This window comes from Pelodiscus sinensis, chromosome 9 (assembly GCF_049634645.1).
Source record: "Pelodiscus sinensis isolate JC-2024 chromosome 9, ASM4963464v1, whole genome shotgun sequence".
Lineage (NCBI taxonomy): Eukaryota > Metazoa > Chordata > Testudines > Trionychidae > Pelodiscus > Pelodiscus sinensis.
In genome coordinates, this window is record NC_134719.1 from 18,015,061 (window position 1) to 18,040,574 (window position 25,514).

Below are 25,514 nucleotides of genomic sequence, written 5' to 3' on the forward strand. Positions count from 1 at the left end.
CCATGAGCATTGGCTTTTAAATTGGTTCCCCCTCTGTGGGAGGCAGCAGGAGGGAGGGAAGCAGATGGCTCCGCAGGAGCTGGCACACACAGGTAACTCCCCACGGGCACACCGAGGCAGCAAGGGGTGTGTGCGCATGTAGTCATTATGATTAACCAATAAGCCCAGATTTATCAATTAATCCTGTAGCCGACTACACTTTAACATTCCTAGCAGGCACCAAAACCCCGCAATGAAATTCTGTAGAGCCTCTCAAAAAAAGAGGCACAACTCACAACACTGGGACAAACGTGGGGGTTCCAATGTCATTTTAAGCTACTTTGCATCCTGATCTTGGACTGCTCATGAGACTAGAGATCCCATATGTAACTTAACAAGCACTGAGGGCCTCTCTAAATTAAGACTGCTTTCCAGGTTGCCCTGTGGGCTGCAGCACTGCCCAGAATCCAGGCACTACTGATGCTCACCCCCCAACAAATAGCTCCTCTTCTAGCCCTAATGAATCCCAGAACATTCTGTAACATAGAATTAGGAGGGGTTCTGTGAGGTCAACATTACTGTTGTCATTCACAGCTTCTGTGCCAATGGGATCCTTCCCAGCTGGAATCAGAATATTTAGGGCCTCTTCTACAGCTCCTGCCTTCTTCTCTGAATAAAGAATCCAAAGCTAAGGTGAAGATCTCATTCAAGACTTTTCTTTCAAAAAAAGCACGGGACAGATTTTCAAGTGCCCAACACCTATGATTGTGGCCAGATTTTCAAGAGTCCAGTATACAGCTTAATCTACATATTTGGAAGATCTGGCCCTAAGAATTTAGAGAAAGCCAGGGGATCAGATCTTACAAAATAAGACATTTTTAAAAAGCATTTAAAGGGATAAAAAAAATACTCACACTGAGAAAAATGCAAAACTTTTCCCACAATAACACACAGAGCCCAGTCACTGAAAGCTGAAGGGAACAGACACAATTTTATCTTTATGCACATACTTTATTTTGAGACCTCCTTAAATACCACTGTGCTTAATGCTGTACAAGAACCTAGATATATACATTCAAAGATTTAAGATGACATTCAAATGAAAAATACTCTGCACTCCTTTGCTTCTCTAAAATGTATTTAAAACTCTACCTTGTTTTGTTTTAAACTCATGAAAAAGTAGAGGGTTTGGGGTTTTTTTGTCTTAAGATCTCAAATTAATGGATTGTGACATCAAGACGTTGAAACTGGCAAATGAAACTGGAACAGAGTTTAGCTCAACTGTTTCAAACATTGGATTTTTATTTTTTGTTAACATCTAATTAACTCAGACACAGAGAAAATTTATTTTGGTGAAACACTCAGCTCCCTCTCTGTTCACCAGAGGACTAAACTCCCATTGAATTTCTCTAGCTCTTCCAGGAGCACTTCAACAACAACAAAGCAGAGGAAACAAAGCAACTTCTTTCAGGCCTTCTTTTAGCCAGACTGAAGAAAAAAAATATTAGAAATAGTTCTTTCCTTTATAGATATATTCCAACCCCAATCCCACAGCCTCCACTGGCCACAGTTCTCCATTATGTCTGACTAAAGAGCAATAAAGAGATTTGTGGCTTTCTCCAGAATGTTACTCTTTTGGCTTACATACTGAAAAGTTAAAACACATAGCATCTAAAGTTCCACTTCAGTTGTGCTTTAACTACTTCTATATCAAATTTCCTTAGTATACACAGTTGACATTTTATTTCTAGTGATCCTCTGTAGAAACGCTACCCTGTGATCACAGAGTCAAGCTAGAGTCTCTCCTCCTTTCACATCACCTATGAAAAAATGTTGTGCGAGTCAAGTTATGCTTTTATTTACAATTGGATAGTGCTATTGGCGTTTAAACAAAAAACAGGACTATGTAGCACTTTAAAGACTAACAAGATGGTTTAATAAGTGCTACATAGTCCTGTTTTTTGTTTCAGCCACACCAGACTAACACGGCTACATTTCTATCACTATTCTACATGCATGGCGTTTAAAGGGATTGTATATCTATAACAGAACATAATTTGAAAATCCTAGGTCAGAACAGGTATAACTGAGAACTTAATCTGGCTCTGCCACTTTTGTCTTTATTACTAACTAGCAGATTGACCCAGTGTTGCTCAAGTCCTTAACTCAATTAATTTTTTTTCAATAAAAGGAAAATGGACATGCTTTATTTAAAAGATTATATTTTTCAAAAATACAGTGCTATTTTTAAATGGGAATTCCATCAAATGTATTTTTTCTTCTTCCCTATAACTCTTCGGATTTGCTATGTTTTGATTAAAAAGGAGCTATAGTTAATTTGGTTTCCAACGTTTTATTCTAGTTTTCAAACCTTAAGCATGGATTTAGCTGTGCCAAAACAGAGTACTACTGTAAATTACTCTTTTCTGTAAGATTTATTGAGAAGCAATCGTATACCGGGTTCATCCTATTTTGGGGGGGGAGCTCGTCTTGATTCAGGCCTTGTCTACATTGGCATGTTTTGTTGCCAAAAACTGTCTTTTGTTGATGACAGCCATAAGGCATACACACTACAATGCAGCTTTTGTGGGGGCACCCAGTTTTGGAGACAAAAAACTTCCACCTCTGGGAAAGGCTTGTGTCTTTTCCCCTTTCTTTACTGTGGAGAAAGAGACAGTGCAGACTCTGTGGTTTGTTTGTTTTGTCAAGAAAACTCCCACAATACCTGCCCTGATGGCTGTGCTCTCAGTGTTTTCTAATTTCTGCTGAGTGGTTTTTGATCTCTGCTGCCCTCCAGGCATACGCCCCTCCCCTTTCAAAGCTCAGGGAAATAACCTACAGCTGAGTGAGCTGCTCAGTTTGGGGAACAAACAAAAAGCAAAACATTGGAATGCTCCCATTCTGCCCTGCTAGAAACACAGTAGCAGGCAGACTGCTGCTGCAAGCAGAAAGCTAGAGAGACTGCTATTTTGACATTCCTCAACACAAGAGAACTCACATACTCAAGATGCTGCTGCCAGCAACTGAGAATACTGTAGGAGAACTCAAGAGAGAATCTCAAGAAGCACAGGGATCAGCTCCGCCTTCCGACAACACTGCACTGTGGAATGCTTTGCTCAATCTGTCAACAGAGGAGCTAGCAATGTGGCCTTGAAATGTGGAGGCAGAAAAACCAGTTTGACCAGTTTTCCCTTTTGAATGGCGACAGCACTTTAGTGGCCAAACTTTCACAATGAAGACAACCTCAGTCTCTTTCAATATTCACTCAGTTATATCAATTTTGAAACGTACTTGATTTGGTGATTGCCTCTTTTATGTTTGGTTTTATGAGAAATAATTGCATGTTAATGTCCCTACAAGTACCTCCAATCAGGCCAAACTCAAATAAAATGTTTCACTATATAAAAGCCCTTAAAAGTCTTCTTACAACTACTCCCCAATTATGAGACAGATTAAGGGATCTTTAAGAGCAGACACAGTCATCTACTCTGCCTGATCCCGAATGAGCTTTACAAAAATTACATGTCCTCTCCAACACACAAACAAAACAACTACAAACTTCCATAACAAGATGGTTTTCCCATACTTTATTCCACAGATGTGCACTCCAACATAAACAGTCTAAGTAAGATAAGTTTCTAAAATTAAGTCCTATTAGTGCTTAGCTTTTTTCTGTACTCAATGATTAGGTTCCACTGAAATCAACTTGAGCCAAGTTAATCAAATGCATGTTTACAGGATGGGGCCATAGCCTGAACTCTCTCATTTTAATTAAGCAAACCCTTGATTTTTCAGTATGAGTGAGGACTTGCGTAACTTTGGCCATCCGTAATTTTGTCCTAACTGGCTGATTTATGTTAAAAAATGCAAAACCTTCAGTCTTCTAAACTTACAACTAAGTACCAGTGTGTAAATTTTTCAGTATGCTCAACAGCCAGTTAGGGATTATTCAGAGCTGCCCCAAGCCCCAGGTAGCATGGGGTTTGCACCTTGAGCTTGCAAAGTTACATCCAAATCCTTTCAAATCCCTGCAAACAAACTGCCATGGATTTACTGGCCCTCACAGCTCAAGTATATATTCTGAAAAGAAACTACTGCATATAGTTGTGGCATCTAGATAATTTTTTTAAGTCTTGTAAAAAAAGGGGGGGGCCAAATCCTGAAAGTTTCTTTAAATTACATCTAGTTAAACAATTCAACAATGATCTTCTGTACATGCTTTACACTATATGGACAATTAATAGTTTTAAGTGGAGGGAGAAGCTTACTACAGTAAACTTCCAATAATCCGGCACCTTTAGGACCCAGGGGGTGCCATATTATCAAATAGGCTAGACTATCGGAAGGGGGCGCTATGAGGGGTCTGGGGTGGGGTGGGGGGGATGCCACCTCAGACTCCTCATAGCCCCCTGCCCCACTTCAGATAGTCCGGCTCTGCCCCAGGCGTCCCCGATTCAGCCGCTGCTGAAACTGACCAGCGGCTGACCAGAATAGCCACTGGTCAGTTTCAGCAGCAGCTGACTTGGGAACACCTGGGGCAGAGCAGCTGGGGTGCTGCCGGGTTGGTCCCATAGCATTGCCCCTCAGTGCTCCGGGACCAACCCAGAAGCACTTCAGCTTCTCTTCCCCAGGCGTCCCCAAGAGCAGCTGGGGTGCTGCCAGGTTGGTCCCGCAGTGCCGAGGGGCAGCGCTATGGGACCAACCCAGCAGCACCCCAGCTGCTCTTCCCCTTGCTTCCCCGATTCAGCTGCTAGTCAGTTTCAGCAGGAGCTGAATTGGGGAAGCCGGGTGCAGAGCACCTCCAATTGTCCGGACCATCAGGAGTGCCGGAGCACTGGATGCCGGACCAATGGAGTTTTACTGTAGTTAGTTTAGTAACATGGTGGGCTATGCTTTAGACCAGGGCTACTCATCACGCACCACCTTGACCCACTTCCTGGGCCGCCTGCCTGCCTCATTGCTACTGGCTGGCAGGAGGATCCGGGGGGGGGGGGGGGGGGGAAAGAGAGGCAGCGAAGCCTCCCCACAAGCAGAGGCACGCAGCGGAAGGGGAGGCAGTTGCTCCGGGCACCATGCATGGGGGACACCGGGATGAGGTGGGAGCAGCACACACAGCCCACATATTGGGGTGAGCCAGAAGCACCTAGCAGGCCATGTGCAAACTGCAATCAAGTCTCTAAGGCAGCCAGGCCAGACGGAGGGAGCGGCCACTTTAAAGGTAGGGTTACCCACCATATCTCTAGTGCCTGGTTCTGGAAGAGGGGGATTTGGTTGGGAGGGACTGGGGGTGCCTGGCTCTGGGGGAGGGCTGGGTACATTGAGATAAAGCAGTGGGATGGAGTGCCTAACTCTGGGGAAGGAGAGGGGCTATTTCAGTAAATATTGTATTGGCAGTTGTTGTTTGATTTGTTAAAATTGTGAAGCCAAAACAAAAAGTAGTCAATATAATGGTCTTCTGTTGATATGTGTTTTAGTAGTTAAATTGCTGAACTATCATTGCTCACTAAAAGTGCTGTCATATGGGTGGAAATTCGGTAAACATTGAATTTTATTAACATCAGCAGAACTGACTTAAATGGGGCCTGCATGTTGTGTAGTCTTACCTTCTTTCTTACTAATGGGCATGAATACAAAGATTAATGCATTTGCATGTATTTGCATAAATACTTGCATATATTTTCAGCTACACTTAAGTTGCAGCCCTCGGCATGTGCTGTGGGTATCATTTGTGGACCCCAGGGTCTTCCAAAGTTGAGTAGCCCTGCTTTAGACCCTATAGCTTTCTAAAAATAAGATCATACTATCAAAACTGATAATGTTGCTAACAAATTACTTGAGGACTACGAAATGAATCCAGGCTAACAGACCCATTTTCAATAGTAAATTAGGCAGTTAGGCACCTACCTATGCCTCATTAAAAGCCCATGTCACATAAGCCCAAAAAAGGTTGTATCTTTTCAAAATGGGACTCCTATTGCTCACTTGTGCCTGGCAATGATGAGCAACATCTAAATATCTTTTAAAAATTGGGTCCAAGTGCCTAGCAAACCTATTTAATCTTAATTCTTTTCCCAGAAGAGAACAAAAATATTGAAAGTCTTTTTTTAAATCCCTTTTCTAAAACACATTAGTCACCTTCAATTCAATGTCAGAAAAAAGTTTCGTCCCTTTGATAGGTATTTCTACCTCAGACATTTTACAAAAGCTTAAGATGCTTGACAGGTGTTTTATGGAGAGGCCAATGAAACAATCTAAGAAATATTAGTCAACTTTTAGAACAGATTTTAGTATTCATATTGGTCTGGTACACCGATAACTAACTTAGCTGGGGACTTAATAAAACATGAAGTTCATGTCCACTTGTATATAGATGCAAGTGTCACATTATAGGTGAATTCTAAATATTGCATATATGTCTTACAAATCATGTTGTGGAAGAAGTTGTCAATGTAACGCATAAGAGATTAAACGGTCCTAATAGTCTGCTTGTATATATTATATTTACCAGAGAAAATTTAAGATTTCTATTTAATGCTATCATTATTAATGGAGATCTGTCAACAGGTTGGCAGGGAAGGGATTAACACGCCATTTTGTTGGAGGGAAGACCACAAGTGATGGCTTGGTGTGAAGAGTTTTACAAACTAGGAGGACTGGGTTAGTTTTGTGGAACCAGTTCTGCCTAAACAGACAGAGGTACAGAGTTGCAATCTTATCTATACATAGAAATGCTAGATTAATTAAGTCATGGTTTTGAAGCTATTTTGTTAAACACTGTGCAACTTTGTGTCCACATGTACATCTGTTTACATGTTGCATACATCACTTCAATTTGACCTTGTTATGAAAACTGTGTGTATATGATGCATGTAAATCAAGTTTGCATAGAGTTAGCTAAGTAGTGCAACACAACACCTTCAGCTAAACCAGCGCAACTTCTGTGTTTAGCCCAGAACCCACTGTACAAATGAAAGAAGGATCTTTAGGAAGAGGACTGAAGCTGATGGAAACTAAAAGGATTTCTCCACTTAGGAACTTACCTAAAGCAAGCCACACTTTAAATGAGCAAAGCCCTTTTGCAGTTGTTTGGTAACTGAAGAGACAGGTAAATAGCAAGCATGTCCTGTTTCACAGTAAAGTTCACTGCAAAGGTGTATAAACTTCATCTTGCTTTCTTGCTCTAGGCACCCCATCATACATGGTGTGTATTTATTGTCATATAAATATGAAAACTATTTTAAATGCACAAATAGTGTCAGATGTCTTACAGACAAGCAGGCAGGAAAAAGATAACTGAACAAGAAAGCTTACAAGCTATACCATGGCATTATATATTTTATTCCTCTCAAAGGACATCTAGTTCAAATTTGCTTTGTCAAGAGATTTTTTTTCAAATTGCTAAGACTAAAGATATCAAGTTATGTTCTGCTGTCTCCTGGAATATAACGAAAAGCAGATTCAGTAACAGGAATATAAAGGAACATTTTGTTGACCTATAAACCAAAACAGATTTTTCCTCCAAAGTGTATTGGCTCAGCAGTACTAACAGGGGCAAAAATTCCTTTGGTCAACAAACAAATATGACCGGAAGTCAAACAGGGATCAGAAAGATGCTGAATAGGAATATGTTTTATAGTAATTTCTCTGACTATAGCTGCACTTTCTGGAAGACGTATGAACTTTGAGTATCTTCTAACTAAAGCCATTTTTAGATATTAGGACTTTTAAAAAAAAATCAATATTTTCAAAAGTCAAAAAAAGCAATTAAGCTATCCTCTGGAGGAGTCAGGGATTTTTGTCAGAGAGAGACAGACAGACTTAGAAAGGCCATAAAGTAATAAAAATCACATCAGAAAAATCTGAGTCCATTAGAAATGTAAACAACTCTCATAGAACTCATCATACCAAAGGATGAGAGAAAGTGTCATGCTATATTTCTAGACCCATGGGTATATTTTTAACAAATTCAAATGCTTCTACTTGTGCTACTTCATCTACAGTCCTTAGGCCACCATATCAGGACAAAAAATTCCACGGACAAAGTAAAAGGGTTGGGAAGGATTACGTGAGAGTTGGAAAATAAGTTGCTGTCAGTGGGAATGATCATGGAACAAGTGTGTCTAGTGGGGTTCTACAGAGGTATTAGGGGTATTAGGTCTGATACTATTAAACACTTTCATCAGAGACTGGGAAGTAAATATACAAACTAATGATAAAATTTGCAGATGTCAGAACCTGATGGAATGGTAAGTGAGGACAGGGTAATCATATGGAGTAATCTGACTTGCTTGGTAAGTTAGAGTGAAGCAAAACATGCATTTTAATACAACCATGTACCTGGAACACAGGCAATACCTACAGAATACTGTACAGAATACTGAAACAGAAATACAGAACCATGCCAGGAATGAGAGGCTAACCCTTCTTAAGTCAACATGACAAAAAGCATGTGCAAAATTTATAACTTGGATTGAAAAATGCCTGCCTATAATCAGCAGGACAATGTAGCACTTTGATGGTTTATGCAAAATGCAGGACAATATAGCACTTTAAAGACTAACAAGATGGTTTATTAGATGATGAGCTTTCGTGGGCCAGACCCACTTCCTCAGATCAAATAGTGGAAGAAAATAGTCACAACCATATATACCAAAGGATACAATTAAAAAAAATGAACAAATATGAAAAGGACAAATCACATTGCAGAACAGAAGGGGGATGCGGGGGGGTGGGAAGGGGGAGGAAGGAAGGTAAGTGTCTGTGAATTGCTGATATTAAAGGTAGGGAGAGTGGGATGTTTGTGAGTTAATGGTATTACAGGTGATAATTGGGGAAACTGTCTTGGTAATGGGTGAGAAAGTTCAAAGTCTTGTTAAGTCCCTGGTGGTAAGTGTCGAATTTTAACATGAATGACAGTTCAGAGGATTCCCTTTCAAGTGCAGATGTAAAAGGTCTTTGTAGCAGAATGCAGGTGGCTAAGTCATTTAGAGAGTGTCCTTTCTGGTTAAAGTGGCAAGTCCTGCATTTTGCTTCAACTACCCCAGACTAACACGGCTACATCTCTATGCCTATAATCAGGGCTGATTCAAATATATTGAAGGACTGAGTTTTCCTTTTTCCTCACTGTGTAGGAGGCAATCCACTTAGGTATAAACATATACCTGAAAAATTATTACAGTGCTAGTGGCTCCGTGACACTTCTGTGGCTTGGCAACACTGCAGCAACAAACGAACAAACAAACAAGCAAACCACAATGTGAAGCAATGCAGCCTCACATAAAGGTTACAAATCTAGCTTGAGTACTGAGTATCCCTGTAATCAAATATGAGTTTGTCTAAACAACTATTTTCAGTATAATCTTCAACTCTGCTGAAAGGGGAAACCGGTCAGAAGAGGTTGTAGATGACAAGCATCAGTAAGTTGTTAGAATCATGCAGGTACCCAAGTTCTTGAGTTGCTATTTTATTTTTAATGTGTTTCTATGTGCTGCAAAATGTCTAAAAATGTGAGACTAATCCAGCTAGTCACTAGAGTTTCACCTCCAGACAAACTCTGCAGAGTGTCTAGGTTTGAAGGACATGCTAACAAGCAGGAAAAAAAAGTTAAATTGAAATGATTTGTCTCTCCTGACTTTTCCAGTCAGAGCCATTTGTTCCAAGTTAACAAAACTGGATATGCATTTTCAAAAGTTTCACGTGGGAGGATGTACCAATCCACAGTCAATATTTCCTTGAAGGATACTTAAAATTAAAATAACTAACACTGAGGAAACAGAAGCAGCAAATGGAATCTCAATTATGAAACAATCTTGTGAACAGTCTTAATTCTCATTTATGGTCCCCATATGTCTTTCTAGAAAGTGAGTAACAATACATAGCCATGGTATGTTAAGCAACAAAGCTGCAGAACTAAATTTTTTTTTTTCCAATCACTTGTGGAGATTAGTTAAAGGAAAGATTTGGATACTTACTCCTCTAGTAAGTAAAGACTGAAAAAATAATTCTCCTGTACAGTACTTGAACACACAACCAAATCTTATAAACAGATTATTATTATTATTATTATAACATGGTAAGTGGCAGTGACTAACCATTTAAAGATAACAAGCAAAAGGGGATAAAATAAAGCCTTGACACATCCTGGCCCTAGGAACACTAGATGATTTTGCTAAAGTTTTCCCCAAATAGTCATGATGTCACAGTTCAGGGTAGGGATGTGAAAGGTTAACCACTAAGCATCATTAAGGGTGATGCTTAGGGGCTGGAGCAGCTCCCTGCCCGCTACAGGCAGGGTCCACTGTGGACAGGAGCACTCCAGCCCAGCCAGAGCAGGCCCTAAACAAAGAAGGCTCCCAATGGGAAGAGGAAGGGCACAGGCAGGGGCTGATCTGGCTGGGCTGAAGCAGCCATGCATAGGGAAGGGCTGCTACTGCCTGCCATGGAGGGTGGGGATGAGCACTTCAGCCCAGCTAGGCTGAAGCAGCTCCCTCACCTGTCTCCCTTTAATCAGTTAGCCAGTTAAACACTACATTTAACTGGTTAACCAATTACATGGGATTTTATATCCCTAGTTCAGGGCAACTGTACCTGTATTTCTCCTCAGTGGTCCAAAAGGCACCCAACTCTTGGGCTTTCAGCTCCTCTGTTACTGCGGTCAAGACCCCATCTCACTCCGTTCTAACTTAAGTATGTCCAGGCTGCACAGTTCCCTGCATTTACTGTACATTTCCCATAGCCAGGTTGCCCAAAAAACACTCGAATGCTTTCTCTACAAAGACTGTTCATAGTTACAAGATACCACATGGCGTTTCCCATGCAAGACTATTTTAATCTCAATTTTAAAATAATTAGACAAAACAAAATCTTACATGCATGCTAATAAGCTTACCAGAGTTAACCACAACCCTACAGTGGATTTTGGCAGGATGCCTCCTTCACACCCCCACCGAGAAGGCATTCCCTTGTGGTTATCACTTCATCACAGCTTCAGCTCAGAAGAAGTACACTTGTCTTATCAGGTCTCAACAGGCCCAGTCCCTCCAACATCTCTACGGACTGGGGGCCCACTATGGAGGAGGAGGAAGAAGGCCATGAATCAATGTAAACCCAGCTTTATTTACCCCAAAATATCTTTACTATGTTGACTGTATAAGCAAATTCTTGAGGGAGTTGGGGGCTGGCTTCAATGGATTGATATTGGAGAAAGTACATTGGCACTCCCCCTCTCCCACTAGAGAAGTTAAACAATTGCTTTTTTTTAAATTCAGTGCATCAAACTAAGGTTAGGGTTAATAACTAAATAAACTAAGTTAAATTTTATCCTAATTCTCCATGGTTTGCTCAAAATAATACAAGATATTTGATACAGCAGGCAGCAAAGTGGGGAGGAGGGAGCTGGTGCTGGGGGCAGCCAGCTACCAAAGCAGCCTCTGTCCACAGCCAGCTTAGGCTGCCACAAACAGGGACTGTTGGACCCAGCACAAGCTGGGAAAGAGCAGTCCCAGCTCGCACCGGTACGGGATCTCTGCATTGTAAATATAATAAGAGCTGTCCGGTTCTTACTACATTTAAAATGCGGAGCTGCAGCAGTCCAGGACCCAGTGCAAGTCCTGGCTTACGCCAGGTCCATGAGCTACCCCCGCTGCCGTTCTGCATTTTAAACATAAATGCAGCCTGGCTCCTACTTTATTTAAAATGCAAAGCTGCAGCAGTCCCAGCTCAAGCTCATCTAGGACCTTCCCCTGCTGGGGCTCTGCAGTTTAAACGTAGTAGGAACCAGGCTGCCTGTGCACTTGGCTCCTGCTACATTTAAACTGCAGAGCAGCAGCAAGGTTAGCTCCTGGACCAGCGTGAGCCGGGACAGAGCCCCTTCCCTTATCAGCTAATCGTGTAGTTGATACAAATTGCATCAACTATACAATTAGTCAATTACCTGTCTCAACATTATTAATGAGAAGCATAACCTATTATTCTGGATCACTAGACTTCTCTGCTATAATAATTTTTAGTAAAAGTGAATTTCTCTTCTATCAATATGGAAAAACTAATCAATTTAGATCCATGGTGTGCAACACATGAGTCACATGTGGTTATTTGGCTGGTTGAGTGTGGCTAATTTGCTACAGCAGTAGTCTCTATAGTGGCTACTGCTTCAGAACTGGTTGGACACCATGGGTTTAGATGAAAAAAATATATTTGTATTATTCTTAAGAGTCACCAGACTACGCGTAAACATTGCCTTTGGATCTAAGGGCCAGTTTCAAATATGTTCCTATCAAGAAAAATCTGTACTCTCTACCCCTCATTTGTTTTCTCACTTGGCCTAGCCTCTGCTTCCCTTAGTTTAGAATAACTTAAAGGGTTGCATTAGTAGACAAAATTAAAGTTCCCACTTTTTCTTTCCATTTTATCTGCTTTTACTTCTTGCAGAAAAATGAACAGTCCAAAGGATACATTTACAGGCAGTCCCCGGGTTACGTACAAGATAGGGACTGTAGATTTGTTCTTAAGTTGAATCTGTATGTAAGTCGGAACTGCTACATATTGTAGGGAAAACTCTATCCAAACCTTTCTCCTGAGCTCAGTTTTATTCTCCCACAGCTCACTTCCCTCAGTCCTTTATTCTCAAGCTGAGGTGTCTGCTGAGAAAAGCCGCTCCACGTCTCCCTGGTCTGCTGGGGGCGGGGTGCTAGCTTTGCATCTCCCTGGTCTGCTGGGGGGAAACAGCTAGTGCGGGGTTGCCTCACCCCGTTTGTAAGTAGGGATCCAATGTAAGGCGGATCCACATAACCCGGGGACTGCCTGTACTTAAAAAAATCCGGAAGTGTTAACAGATTACTTGGAACTCATATGAATAAAGAGACATGATTTGTGTCAATGCTGACATCAGAAATATCCAGACAAATGCCAACTGTGGCAAGAATACAGGTTGAACTGCTCTACCCTCAGGACCTGACCGGGTTTCAAACCAGATAATTTTCTGGACCACAGGAGGTCAATATTGTCTAGCAGCACTACCAACACTTCCACTGCTTACTGGACTCTGCTGCCACTCTTGTATATTTCAAAAGCAGAATTGCAGCAGAACCAGTGGGAGCGGAGATGGCTGCAGTCCCTGCTCATGCTGTTTCCTGCTGTGCCTCTATCTTCCCTGCTGTGGGGAGCTGGCTTTTAAGCCAGTTCCCCACAGCACCGGCTCCTGCTCCCCCCACTTGCTGCATCTTTTTGATAGAGGCAGCAAGGAGGGAGAAGCGACTAGTCACATCACTAGTCAACTGTCCAATAAACTTATGCTTACTGGATAGTCAACTAGTCATTTACATCCCTATTCTGGACTAGACAGGTTCAACCTGTATGAGGATGACAATAGCAAAGTGTGAAATGGGACATTTTTCTTATCACTCTAAATGAAATTTGTTCTTTCTGTTCACCAATTTTTTCCGTTAGTTATTTGGTTAACTAGGGTAGTAAGTTACCTAATAATTAGAGAAAGTAAGTGATGTTTCACATAGCATGCTGTTTGGTGAACCTCTGTAAAGCACACAGGTACTGTGATGAAAAACAAGGAAAAGATATTGATAGAGTCCTTAGAGATACAACTGGCATCTGAGGGACACAGCACACTTGAAACCCAGTAATTCCCTTCTACAAATCTGCCTATGAAACACACTGTCAATCTGATTTTCTGTCACTTTCCTAGTTATTCTTAAAAAAACAAAAAACAAAAAACAAAAAAAGCCATACTACTCTTCTATGAAATACTCATAGATATAGACAAACAGAAGGAAATGTTGACAGTGACCATACACAAACTACTGTCAAAACCACAATTTTAATAGAATAATTTTTCCTCTAATTTTTCATTTCTAAACTGTTGGTACAGTAAAAGCAAATTTAAAGGTCTGAATTTTTTTAAAATATTTTGTCTCTATCACTACTTTACTCCTGAGTTCTCAAATCCTACCTCCTGATGTTAAATTATCACTTCTTTAGTTTGTCCTATTCTTCAGCACTGGAAAAAAAAAAAAAAAAAAAAAAAAAGTATTGTAGAGAGCAAGCAGAAAACATTTCTACTGTCTGAACCCTATGTTCCAAACATTAAAAGCAACTTGCTATAAATGCAGCAAGTGTTTGTTTTCTATTACCCAGACAGGAAAAAAATCAAACTGCAGCTTGAGTGCTCTACAGATTTTGTTTGTGTTACATATTGAATACCCCAAGGATTTTATTATTACCTTACATCATTCCTGTAAGGAGCTGCGACTTTTGGAGAAGGGGGAAAAAAAGCACAAATACTGCCAATGTATCATTCAAAGGACTGTCTTCTCCTCCACATGCATATAGCTCCTTAATACTGAATGACAAATATACCTCCTACTGTTCATTAACTACTAATATATGAGATATGGGCCAGAAAGCAAAACTATGGTCCAAACTCCTCCTGAAGTCAGCATCTAAGTTTTGCTGCTCAAGCTCCTCTGTATAAACTAACATTTTTAGTTTGTTAACCTGCTTTTTTAGCTCACTGGTATTCTTCATGGAGCGTGAGGCCTATTTGTCATATTTTTCAATCTAAATTTATAAGTAAACATCAAACTCTGGACTTTACTTTCACAGTTAAGTTTCCTGTCCCTCTGAGGAATAATGTCCATGGACTCGCTTGTACACTTTCACTGTTTCTGTGGAAGGAGTGGGGAATAGTCCTATCTCCATTAAGCTGGAGGGCCCACCCTCTAAGCTGGCAGATCCCCAAAAACTTGCATGGATTTTAAAGATTTGGTTCCACATTAGTTCTGACCTATGGCATCCTTCATGCATCTCCACCCAACTGTGGCAGCAATGTAATCAAGGAATCCCTTAGGAGAGCTCTTCAGAAAAAAAAAGAATACAGCTTAAAGTCTTAGAACCATGGTGTCCATCCAGTTTGCTATCGCAGTAGCCACTAGTGGCTACTGCGATAGCGAACTAGCCACATTCAACTAGCCAAATAGCCACATGTGCAGGGGCAGATGACTGTTTTGCGGGGCCCCGGGCAGCGTAACTCCGCGGGGCCCCCCCTTTGCCACGGCGCATGCGTGGGGCTTTTTTAAGCGCGGGGCCTGGGGCGGCCGCCCCGTTCGCCCTGCCCTATATCCGCCCCTGCACACGTGGCTAGCATGTTGGACACCATTGTCTTAGAAGATGGGAGGGTATGTCTATCCCTTCTACCTTTCCCTCTGTGTAGACTGCAGCCTTCATAATAAAGCCTAGAAGAGTATTGTGGTAGCAGTTTATACTTCCACAGAGGAAGAGGGAAGCCTGCACATGGACTTCATAGAGATCAAAGCTCTCTGAAGCACTATAAAATATGCACTAACATTTTATATAGCTTTAGCAAATTACATTTGATCACAACACATTCTTTGTGAAAGTATCCTGCCCACTAAGCATCATCCACTCGTCCAATAAAAGAACCAACCTTTTGTATCTAAGTTTCATTCACACTAGATATGTAAAAAAACATTTCCAATGGTAAAAGTGCAAGAGTATTAGAAAATTTATTGTGGATTTCATCTTTTTTACGTAAATGACACTAATAAAACAAGGACTGGTTTGACTTCAAAGTTGTAACCTCTTTTCAGAGTATGTCAAGAAAATTCTCAATAAATTCTCTTTGTTTTTCATTTTGCAATTTAGACACCATTTGTTTTCCTATTATACACCTGATGTGTTTTTACTTCCTTCATTTCAACACTATTTTAGTAAAGATCATAAATAGGTTAATTTAGAAATATCAGATTTTTTTATCAGAGAATTATCTCCAATTTCAGAATCAGATTTTCTTTTAAGCCGTATTTTAATATCATATCAATTACTGAGACTTCTTGAATTTAATGAAATTAGCAATTCCTTCCAGTTTTAAAGTTACTGAAGAATGTAAACAAGTTATTTAAACATTTAACATTTTGATTGTTTAAACAAAATACAGTTTTTTCTAACCCCTCCTCCCAAAAAATCCTGATGTTTGTGAACTTGCTCTGTACAATAGCAAACTCCTCTCACAGGAATCAGATAAAATGCCTTGCAAATACTGTTAATCTCAACTGGAAAACAGATGGCATTTGCAAAATAGAAAGTGCAAGAATAGGTATGTGTGTGCACAAATTATATTAAAATGCCATGTCTAGATTAGAAAATGGCAAAATATTCCACATTTGATTCTAGTCTAATCTATGACACTAGAACCATAAATTCTCTATTCTGATCTTCCAAAATTATATGAATGCATGTGCTGCTCAAGTCTAGGTAATCTGCTTTGTATTTACAGAGGCTATGTAAAGTCTGAGCTCAAGGTGCAATTTCCTGCAAACTTACAAGTACCAGTAGGAAGTGCCTACCACTCCCCATATATGGCCACAACAGAACTTAGAATAGAACACATTATATACTAGTGATTAAGCCGCATCTAAGATATGCCATGGCACTCAACCGTCAAGAGTACTTACACTTTGATTTTGCCCCAAAATAGAGGCGCCTGTATGAAGTCTCTGGTACAGAAAATGTAACTTATCCAAGCACACCTCTGGAGGTTTTTTTTTTTTTAAATGAAAAACTCAGTCAAAATACTTTGTCAAATGTAACAAATAGCTTACTGTAAAGCCAACTGTCTGACTTTAGGTTGTAGATTAGTGATAACCTCCATGTTTTCAGTGCCTGAAGTACTATTTCCATGGTACCTATGCAGGACTGAATCTCCTTATTACCCAAACTCTCAATTTTCAAACAAAGGATACTAATTTATACTGAAACCTTCATAAGATCGATGCTATCTGTAAACCAGACTGAGTTTAACCATTTTCATATTCAAAGACTGCCGTGTAGTTTCTGTTCTAGACCTCCAAATACTTTAATAAATATTTTACAATTAATCATTTTCTATATCTATAGTCTATCACTAGTCTACTAGTACATGTGTTTTTAAAATAGCCTCCTCCTAACTTGACTGTAGTGTTGATACTGCCAACACTAATACAGTACTTAAATCTGAGAGATGTTTGGGGTGCAGGTACTTGCATTGGGCTGAAGATCAGATGTGACATGCCAGTTGAGCAACTCATCTATTCTAGCTCAATTCTTGCTTTCTTTAAAATGCACACTGAACTTGAGATTATGAAACATACCAAGAGAACATCTCATCTTTTTAACCAGAAAAGAGGTGCAACACTGGCAGTGTCTATTGTAACTATGGCCCAATCCTGCAAACATTTTGTAAGAGCATTTGCCAGACCCAGCACCTAGTCCAGAGGTACTGGAACAATTTTTATAGTGGGTGTCATGCAGCACCCCTGGTTCCAACATCGATGCCCTAGTCTGCACAAGTTAAAGCAAAACTAAAAGTAATTATGTTTCAAAGTACTAGGCACACTTTATTTAAACTGAGCAAAAAAATAAGATGGTGTGGAAGACCTGTGATACTGAAATTTAGTCAATGTAGGTCTTTTCTAGCTTCTATATCTCTACCAAGAAATTATTACATTTGGTAACATTCTATTCCAGCTCACATCTACAAACATTTGTATCTTCTTTTTTATAGCTATGTTTCAGATAACAAGTTCGTTTAAAAAATAATTTTTGAATTCATTCTACCTTAATCTGAATTAAATCAACTATAGATAAGCCCAGAGTATCCCAAGAAACAGATTTTGTGAGCATAAAGATGCCATTTTACACCACTTTCCCCAACCATACCACTACTTTTAGCAGTGATGAGCATTTATCAGAATTGCACTATTTTGTAGCTTCCAAGGACAATAAACAATGCTGATACTTTTGTGGGATATAAATTTGCTCTCTAAACGTAATGATTGGATTGTTTCTATGCATAAAGTAAAATAAACAGTTTTCTTAAATGGAATTTCAACACAAAAAAAATTATCATAAGCTGTGACATGAAGCAGCAAATTTACCAGATTTCTTCAACATCACTATAATATGGATCAAACAAAAAATTAACTGAGTGCAAGGGGTGTAACGAGAAAATTTATGTAGCCTCAACTCTTTCGTAGCCAAAAAAGTGTAAATATTGAAACCTTAACAGGTTGCATTTTTTAACAACATAAACTAAACGTAAAAAGGTCATGTTTTAGGGTGCATTTACAGTCAGCCAAGTGTTGAGTCCCTTATAAGCTTCCACCTGAACCATCTACTCCTTACTGAGAAAAACAGTTCCCTTTCGCATACTGCATGCCTAACGTAGCAACTTGTATACCTCCTTGTTTTGAGGCATCTAGCCTTTATTAGGAAGGCTTGTCTTTCAACTTCATCTTTCCCACGATTTACACCTTACTTGCCTTCTACCCACCCACCCAAAACGTACCCTCTGTACACATCTGCCAGATAGACATCCAGTCCAGGTCGACTGTTTTAAGACTAAATGCAGTAAGTACTTAACATCCAGCACTCATTACTCCCGTGTGCATTTAACGTGACTGAACAGCCCTGGGACCAGGCGAAATTCGCTCCTTCTAACTGGTTCCTGGGATGTGTGAACACTTCGCCCAACTAGTCGGAAAGGGAGAGGAGGGAAGATGGTCTCAAATACAACCGCCTGGAGAACACAGGATGTAATCGCATGATATAAACAGGATGTCAGCATATCGCTTCTGGCTGGGCTGTGAAAATCCAAATTGCGAAGGCAGCCTTTTTTTTGGGGGGGGGACCCCTTGATCTCACGTTTTAAAATCTAGGCTACACCAACCCCCCTTCTCCGCCCCAGCGCAGCCCCACTCCAGCCCCCCTACGCCGCCCGGGCTGGGCTGCAAGGCGCAGCAGCCAACGTGGGGCAGCGAGCGGGGCCTTCGGGGCTGAGGGGGGGGGGGGGCGCTCATCGCACCCGGCCTCGGCCGCGCTCCGAGCCCCGGGCTCACTCACCGCTTCCGCGTGCGGCTCCTCGGCGGCGACGGGAAAGTGCGTGGGAGGGGGGGGGGGCAGCAGCCCGGCCGCCCCGCTTCGCTCACTCGCTGCCCCGCATGGCCCCGGCACGGCGAGGCTCCCTGGGCGCTGGAAGCGAGTCTGGCGCGGCGGCAGAGCGAACAGCGCTGGCTCCGCGGCGCCCGTGGCTGCTCCTGGCGTAGACAACTCTCCTCAGGCCCGCGGCGCATGCGCATGCGCACGGCCCCTTCCCCCGCGGCCTTAAGGTGGACTGGTCCTTCCCGCCTCTTCAGCCGGGGGAAAGGCCCTCGGCCCCCGAGCTACCTACCCGCCCCTTAGCCGCAGCCGGGACACTCCGGCAGGTGGTCCCCGGGCCTGTCCCCCCCCTAGGGCCGAGGCGCTGGTGGTGTGTGCCGAGTGGGGACAGGGTCCTCTGTGCTGAGCGATGTCCTTTGACAGCCTTACCCAGGGGGGCTGGATCTAGGGCGGGGGCTGCAGCAGCACCCCCCGGCTTGAAGTGGTTTTCATTATATACAGCCATGGTGGGCAACCTGTGGCCCATCTGAGTTCTAGGGGTGGCCCATGAGACATTGCTCGGGAGCCAGATTTCACTGATTTCCATCCATGTAGGGTTTTTTTTTCCCTGCTGGTATTACTAAAGTGACACACACACACAAAGCAAGGGCCTGTGAAGTGGTGTCGACTGAACACAATATTGACCGTGAGAGCCATGTGCTCCCTCTGCATTCAGTCAAATGACTCAGTCGGCACACCCCGCAAATTCTAGGTACGCCAGCAGTGTGAGCAAAACTACCCTATCCCGGGAGACTGTCTCGGTTACAACAATCTTGCGGCCCCCTAAGAGGAAGGAGGGTCACTCATCTGGGCCCATTGACTAGCCTAGGTTGCTCACCGCTGTTGTACAGGGTTTATAGCTGGTTCAATGGTTCTCTGCACCCCAACTATGCAACTTGTTCCAGCTCACTGGCCCTACTTCAAGAAGGAAAGATGGGAAGGGGGAAAATGAGGCTCAGTAAAGGTCTGATTGTAATAGGAGAATAAGATCTGATGTTGTTCAAAATAGCTTATTACTTAAGGCTGTTTTGTAATAACAATTACTAAAGTGGGTCTGGAAGGGACCCACAGAGGTCATCTAGTTCAGCAATCTGCAGTGAGATAGAACCAAATAAACCCAGACCATTCCCGATAGGTGTTTGTCCAAGCTGTCCTTTAAAACCTCCAGTCATAGGGATTCCATAACTTCCCTTGGAAGCCTGTTCCAGTGCTTAACTACCCTTATAGTTTTCCCTAAAATCCAACCCATTTCTTTACCTTCAGTGGAGGTAAACCACTGACCACCATTCTTTTAATAACCATTTTTAGCATATTTTGATCATTTTTGTTTCTTTCCTCTGGACTCTTTCTAGTTTATTCACATCTTTCCTAAAAGTATAGTACCAAATACTGGACACAGTAATTTAACTGCAGGCTCACCAGTGTTAAGTAGAGCACACAGGAAAATTACATTCCAAACACAACACTCCAAAATATGACTCATAAAATACAATGAAAAGGTGTTCAATTTAATCGAGCTGTATTCCAGAGAGGTGGGTGTGAGTAAAGACTGAGACTGATAAGTTATGATCCTACAAGACATTCTGTACAGACAAAGTAATTATGTCTCTGTGCAGATAAATGGGTGGACCCACATGGAACACCTCACATTATATGGACCATAGCAAGATATTTTTTAAATGTGAATGCAGCCAAACGGTGTTAATAAGATAAAAGACAAACTCTGGCAAGTAAGATGGAGGATAAAAGTAACACTTAAAAAAGAATCAATAAGCAAAGAGTAAAAAACAAGATGCTCATAAACAAGTCTGTGCATCCACCAGATAACATAGAAGACAACTGGGATTATAGAGAAATTTCAGACAGTTGCATATGTCTTTACTACAGCCAACAATTAGTAGTACTTAAGTAGAGACACTAGTAGCAAGAGATTTATCAAGGAGTTAAAAGAGCACATTAAGCCATTTAATTTCTCACTACACCCAGGCTAGATGGATTGATCCTAAAGTCCTTGAAGGAACTGAAGAATGTACTACTTGAGCTTCTGAAAAAAATTCTTGAAGGAACTGAAGAAAGTAACATCACTGCTTTTGAAAAAAAATACCCTATCATTAGAGACCAGGACTGGGAATCCCTAACAACCTCCAAAACCTGAAAACTAAGCTATTAAAGAAAATCAAAACAAATTCAACAAGCACAAAATATGACTTTGAACCAGAGGCAAAAAATGCTGCAGACACAGCATGCTGTTGGAGTGTCTGAGGGGTTGTTGGAGAGATAGTTGCTGACTTTAAAGACTATCCTCTTGCTTTTCATTTTGAAGAGAGAGAGGATTAGTCTGGGTGAGGTTGACACATGCCTTTTACTCTCACCTCACAGAAACTGGGGCAATTATTATATCCTCCGACTTCACTGGGGTGAGATCCCAAAGATCAGCCAGCAAGAAGTCCTTAGGTTGGGAAGAGAGGATGAGATTAGCCTACAAGAGGACACCTACATTTTGCTCCCTCAATTGGACAAAATATGCCTCTAACACTGGAGGGATCAGGGCAGATTGCAATTCTCAGGAAAATGCATACAGCTGGGGAAAATACTGACGGGCAAAGTGAACATCTCAGAAATGGGCATGGAAAGCTTATGCATGGGAGAAAAGGTGACTATATTTGGAGGGAAAACTCAGGGAGGTGGAATACTCACATTTCTAAATGGAAGAAAAGATCTCCATGATTTTCCTTTCCTCAAAGAAGAATGGTCATTGGTAGTCCCCTTTTATATATTCCCCCCGAAGCAGAGATTGATAGAGCATGCCTCTTTTGGTGTACCTTATTTATAAGTAGCTGAAAGCAGTTCTTCAGTTCTAACCTTACTGAGAGTGAAATAGTCACTCAATTAACATGATTTTTACAACTCCAAGTGTTTTTTAGCATACACAAGAGCATTATTTCATCTTTCATTACAAAAGTTAGACACATAGGTTTCATTAACGTTAGTGGCAGTTGTATGTTGATTTATGTGCCAAAGAGAGAATTTAATATCCCTCTTACTTTTAATTTAATTAATCTCTTCACTGGAGATTCGGATTCTCTCAGAACCAGGTGAAACAGCATGAATAGAAGTAATACACTGAATAAGGAAGAGTTTGAAGCCGTAGTTTAATCAAAAAAAAATTTTTCTCATCCTGCAAAAAGCCACAAACTGCTGTTTATTTGTGTGTTGGTTTCCTTGGTTCAGACACCTGACATTTTGAAAATCTGCCCGAAGTAGATGCTATAATAAGACTGGTTTCTTTCAAGTGTGCTGGATCTTCACAGCAGGGGACAAACTCCCTTTACCCTGTACCCCACTATAGCTCTCTCCTGGCTAAGCAGGAATTACAATTCCCATTAGCTATGTGCATTGCTAGGTAATTGAAAAAGTCTTAATTCTGAACCAAGAAGCAAGTGAGCTCTCTTTGGGAGTGGGGCAAAGAGCTGGAGAGAAGCTCCAGGAACTATGGACAGAGCTGTATGCAGAATGGGCTGCAACTGCTGGACATCACAGATGGATGCAGATCTGTGTGGGATTTATGAAGGAACATCAATAGATAGACAGAGGGCCAGTGCTTTGGGGCTCCAATGAGAGCCACTAAGTGAGCCTGGACTGGAAACTTGCAAATGCTCATTTTCTAGACTGTACAGGAGAGGAAATCTGAGGTACTAGGATTGAAGAACCTTGGCTCTCAATTGGACTGCTCCAAAGACCCAAACATAACGGCTGTGTCTACACTGGGCCACTTATTCCGGAAAATCAGCCGCTTTTCTGGAATAACTTGCCAGCTGTCTACACTGGCCGCTTGCTTTTCCGGAAAAGCAATGACAATTTACTGTAAAATTGTCAGTGTTTTTCCGGAAAAACTATGCTGCTCCCGTTCGGGAAAAAGTCCTTTTCTGGAAAAACTATTCCGGAAAAGGGCCAATGTAGACAGCACAGTAGTCTTTTCCACAAAAAAGCCCCAATCGTGAAAAGTGCTTTTCCGGAAAAGCATCCTGCCAATGTAGACGCGCTTTTTCCGGGAATACTTATAACGGAAAACTGTTCCGTTTTAAGCATTTCCAGAAAAGGGTGCAAGTGTAGACGTAGCCAACCACTTTTGCTCACTTGAACTATAACTGAGCCACTCTGCTTAGGGCATTTGCAACTTTTCCTCTTTCCTGTCAGCCCTAGTGAAAAAAAAATCTTTTCCTTTGCCATGTATCTGAGTGGATATTGGGATCCATCAATATCCTGCAAGAGCTACTTGCAGGATATTGATGCTTGCTTTCACAATTCAGAACACTGGGCACACTCTTGGCACCCCAGGGGTTTGGGCTACAGTAACTCCAACAATTAAACAAGTTTGGTGGTAATTTGATGTAACTTACTTCAGTTTAATCAGACTGTAGTGATAAAATATCTTTCTCAAGGTCCTCTCATGATAAACCATTTTAATGTACCAGTATTTCAACAAAACATGTTTTAATGACAAAGATTCACTATGCTAAATGACAGGACAAATATATCTGATTTATAATACATGTAACTTATCTTTCTCATGCCTTAGCTTTCTCTCCTTGATTCTTGATTTGTTACTTTTGTAAATGACCCAAAGCCCTTCATCTACCAAACGGAATACTCTGTGGAATAGTCTTCCTTTATATAAATGTATTGCAGAAGAATTACTGGAAGATTACTCAATATAAGGGAAACATCACTAGTCTGCACTGTCATTGGAGCAGTCATATTTTATACTCCAGCAATCAATATACTTTTTAATTAGAACCACACTGTTCATGAACTCAGAAGCACTTAATTCTGACATCATTCTTATGTGTCTTCTACTGCAATCTTTAAAAAAAATCAAATAAATTAATTTTGACTGTGTGTTTTCAATCCCCAAGTTAGAGGAATTTGTATCTGGATCAGGGGTATATGTACATTTGTCCTCTATATTGAATCAGTTATGCTAAATACATTTAATTACAATTCTTCTCATAACATTTTTGTTTATTTCACAACAAAAGGGGGAAAAGCTTTAGCATATGACTGACATAAATTTAAGGTGGATTCAGAATCTACTTTTCTAATCTCAAATATTATTGACTGACTTACTTGCACGTATGTTTTTTTCTCTGCAAATATTCTGAATGTTGAGTGCATTGAAGAATGGTGGATAACTTTGAAAGTGTAGGTCTAGAGTCCCACATATTGTAGATCCCTTCTGTAAAGAAAATTGTGCTGTGTTATAACTTTGACAAACACTTGTTACTCTCAGTAAACTTAGTCACCCTGGTTTACCTTTCAGATATCCCTAATTCTTCTGGATGTTACTACACAAATTCTGTTAAATAAACCCTCATGAAATTGGCTTTTCAGAAGAGCTGTTTGCACTACAATACATTATTCTACAGCATTTGAAGTTTCCTGCAGGAATATTTATGTCTGTGCCTCCTACATGGAGCCTTAGCATGGAGAGAGGAATGTACCTGGGGTGCCCACCTCCCGATGTCGGTGTTATTGGATCCAGATTCGCGGAAATGCACCCTCTCTCTGATAACCAGCAAATGTTGGTCCGGGGGTATAAAAATCCCAGCTCCAGGAGTAAACACAATGAACAGTAGGACCCAGCGGAGGCAGCCGCCTAATCACTAGGCGGTTCCCGGCTGTCGTGAGCAGTAGTCTGTATTAAAAGGCTACGTAACTGCCAGAAAGTATGCGGGGGCAGCTACAGGGAAGAAAGGGCTTTACCGAAAGTGGAATGCTGCTGGCTGTGCTCTGACCTAAGAGCTTGGAATTCCCATCAAGTATCGATTTGGTACCGAATGGATAGATCAGGTTTCATCCATGCCACTGTCTTCATTCTTTGCTCGATGTTTTGTGTGGTGATAGAAGGACAACCTGGGACTAAACTTTGGCCACACATCCTCTCCATGCCCCCTCCCAAGTTCCAGCAACGTTTAGCAGTGTCTGCGATCACTGGGGTGCTTAAAGAGTATAGCCTCAAAACTAAGACGATAAAGCATTCTTCCCAGGATAATTAATTCGAGCTAGATAGAAAATACGGTTGGGGGGAGGGAGGGAAGAAAGGAGAGGGAGAGAGTCTGGGAACGTCAACAAATCTGGAAGCACTTATCTCGTTTTGGTTTGCAATGGTCTGGGTTTAATTTTCTGCATTTTGACCACTAGATTTTTCAACTTAAAATGCTTTAATTTTAAATGAACAACCCATTTAAAAGAAAGAAAGAAACCCTGTAGCTAAATTGATTTGTCAGATATTACAAGGTAGTAATACAATGAAGCAGAAAATAATTCTTACAACTACCAACAGGTTACTTTTTTCTTCCTTAAAAAATTTCAGTGGACAAATTTAACAACTGAAATTTTTGAAAAAAAAATTTTTTTGGTAAAAGTTGGCTTTTGGAAAAATGCCAAATTTTGAGCTGACAGTACTCAAAAATTCTGTCAAGGCCTGAAAATAATCCAATTACAGAAAATGTATATTTTAAAATAAATTATTCCCACTCTGACTTTGTACA

At 41.1% G+C, this 25,514-nt stretch overlaps 1 protein-coding gene across 5 annotated transcripts in view; it reads right to left on the reverse strand.

Moving 5' to 3' along the window:
• JAK1 (Janus kinase 1) overlaps positions 1-24,180 on the reverse strand; it is a 98,676-nt gene extending 74,496 nt beyond the window's left edge. For 2 of the 5 annotated variants that reach the window (XM_075936161.1, XM_075936158.1), the window contains exon 1: positions 18,889-19,121. The gene's annotated coding sequence lies outside the window, so the exon portion shown is untranslated. Of the gene's footprint in view, positions 1-10,867; positions 10,883-13,942; positions 13,963-18,888; positions 19,122-24,090 lie in introns of those variants that run through there. The other 3 variants (XM_075936159.1, XM_075936160.1, XM_014574568.3) reach the window with 3 other exon arrangements.
• Positions 24,181-25,514: the final 1,334 nt, after the last annotated feature.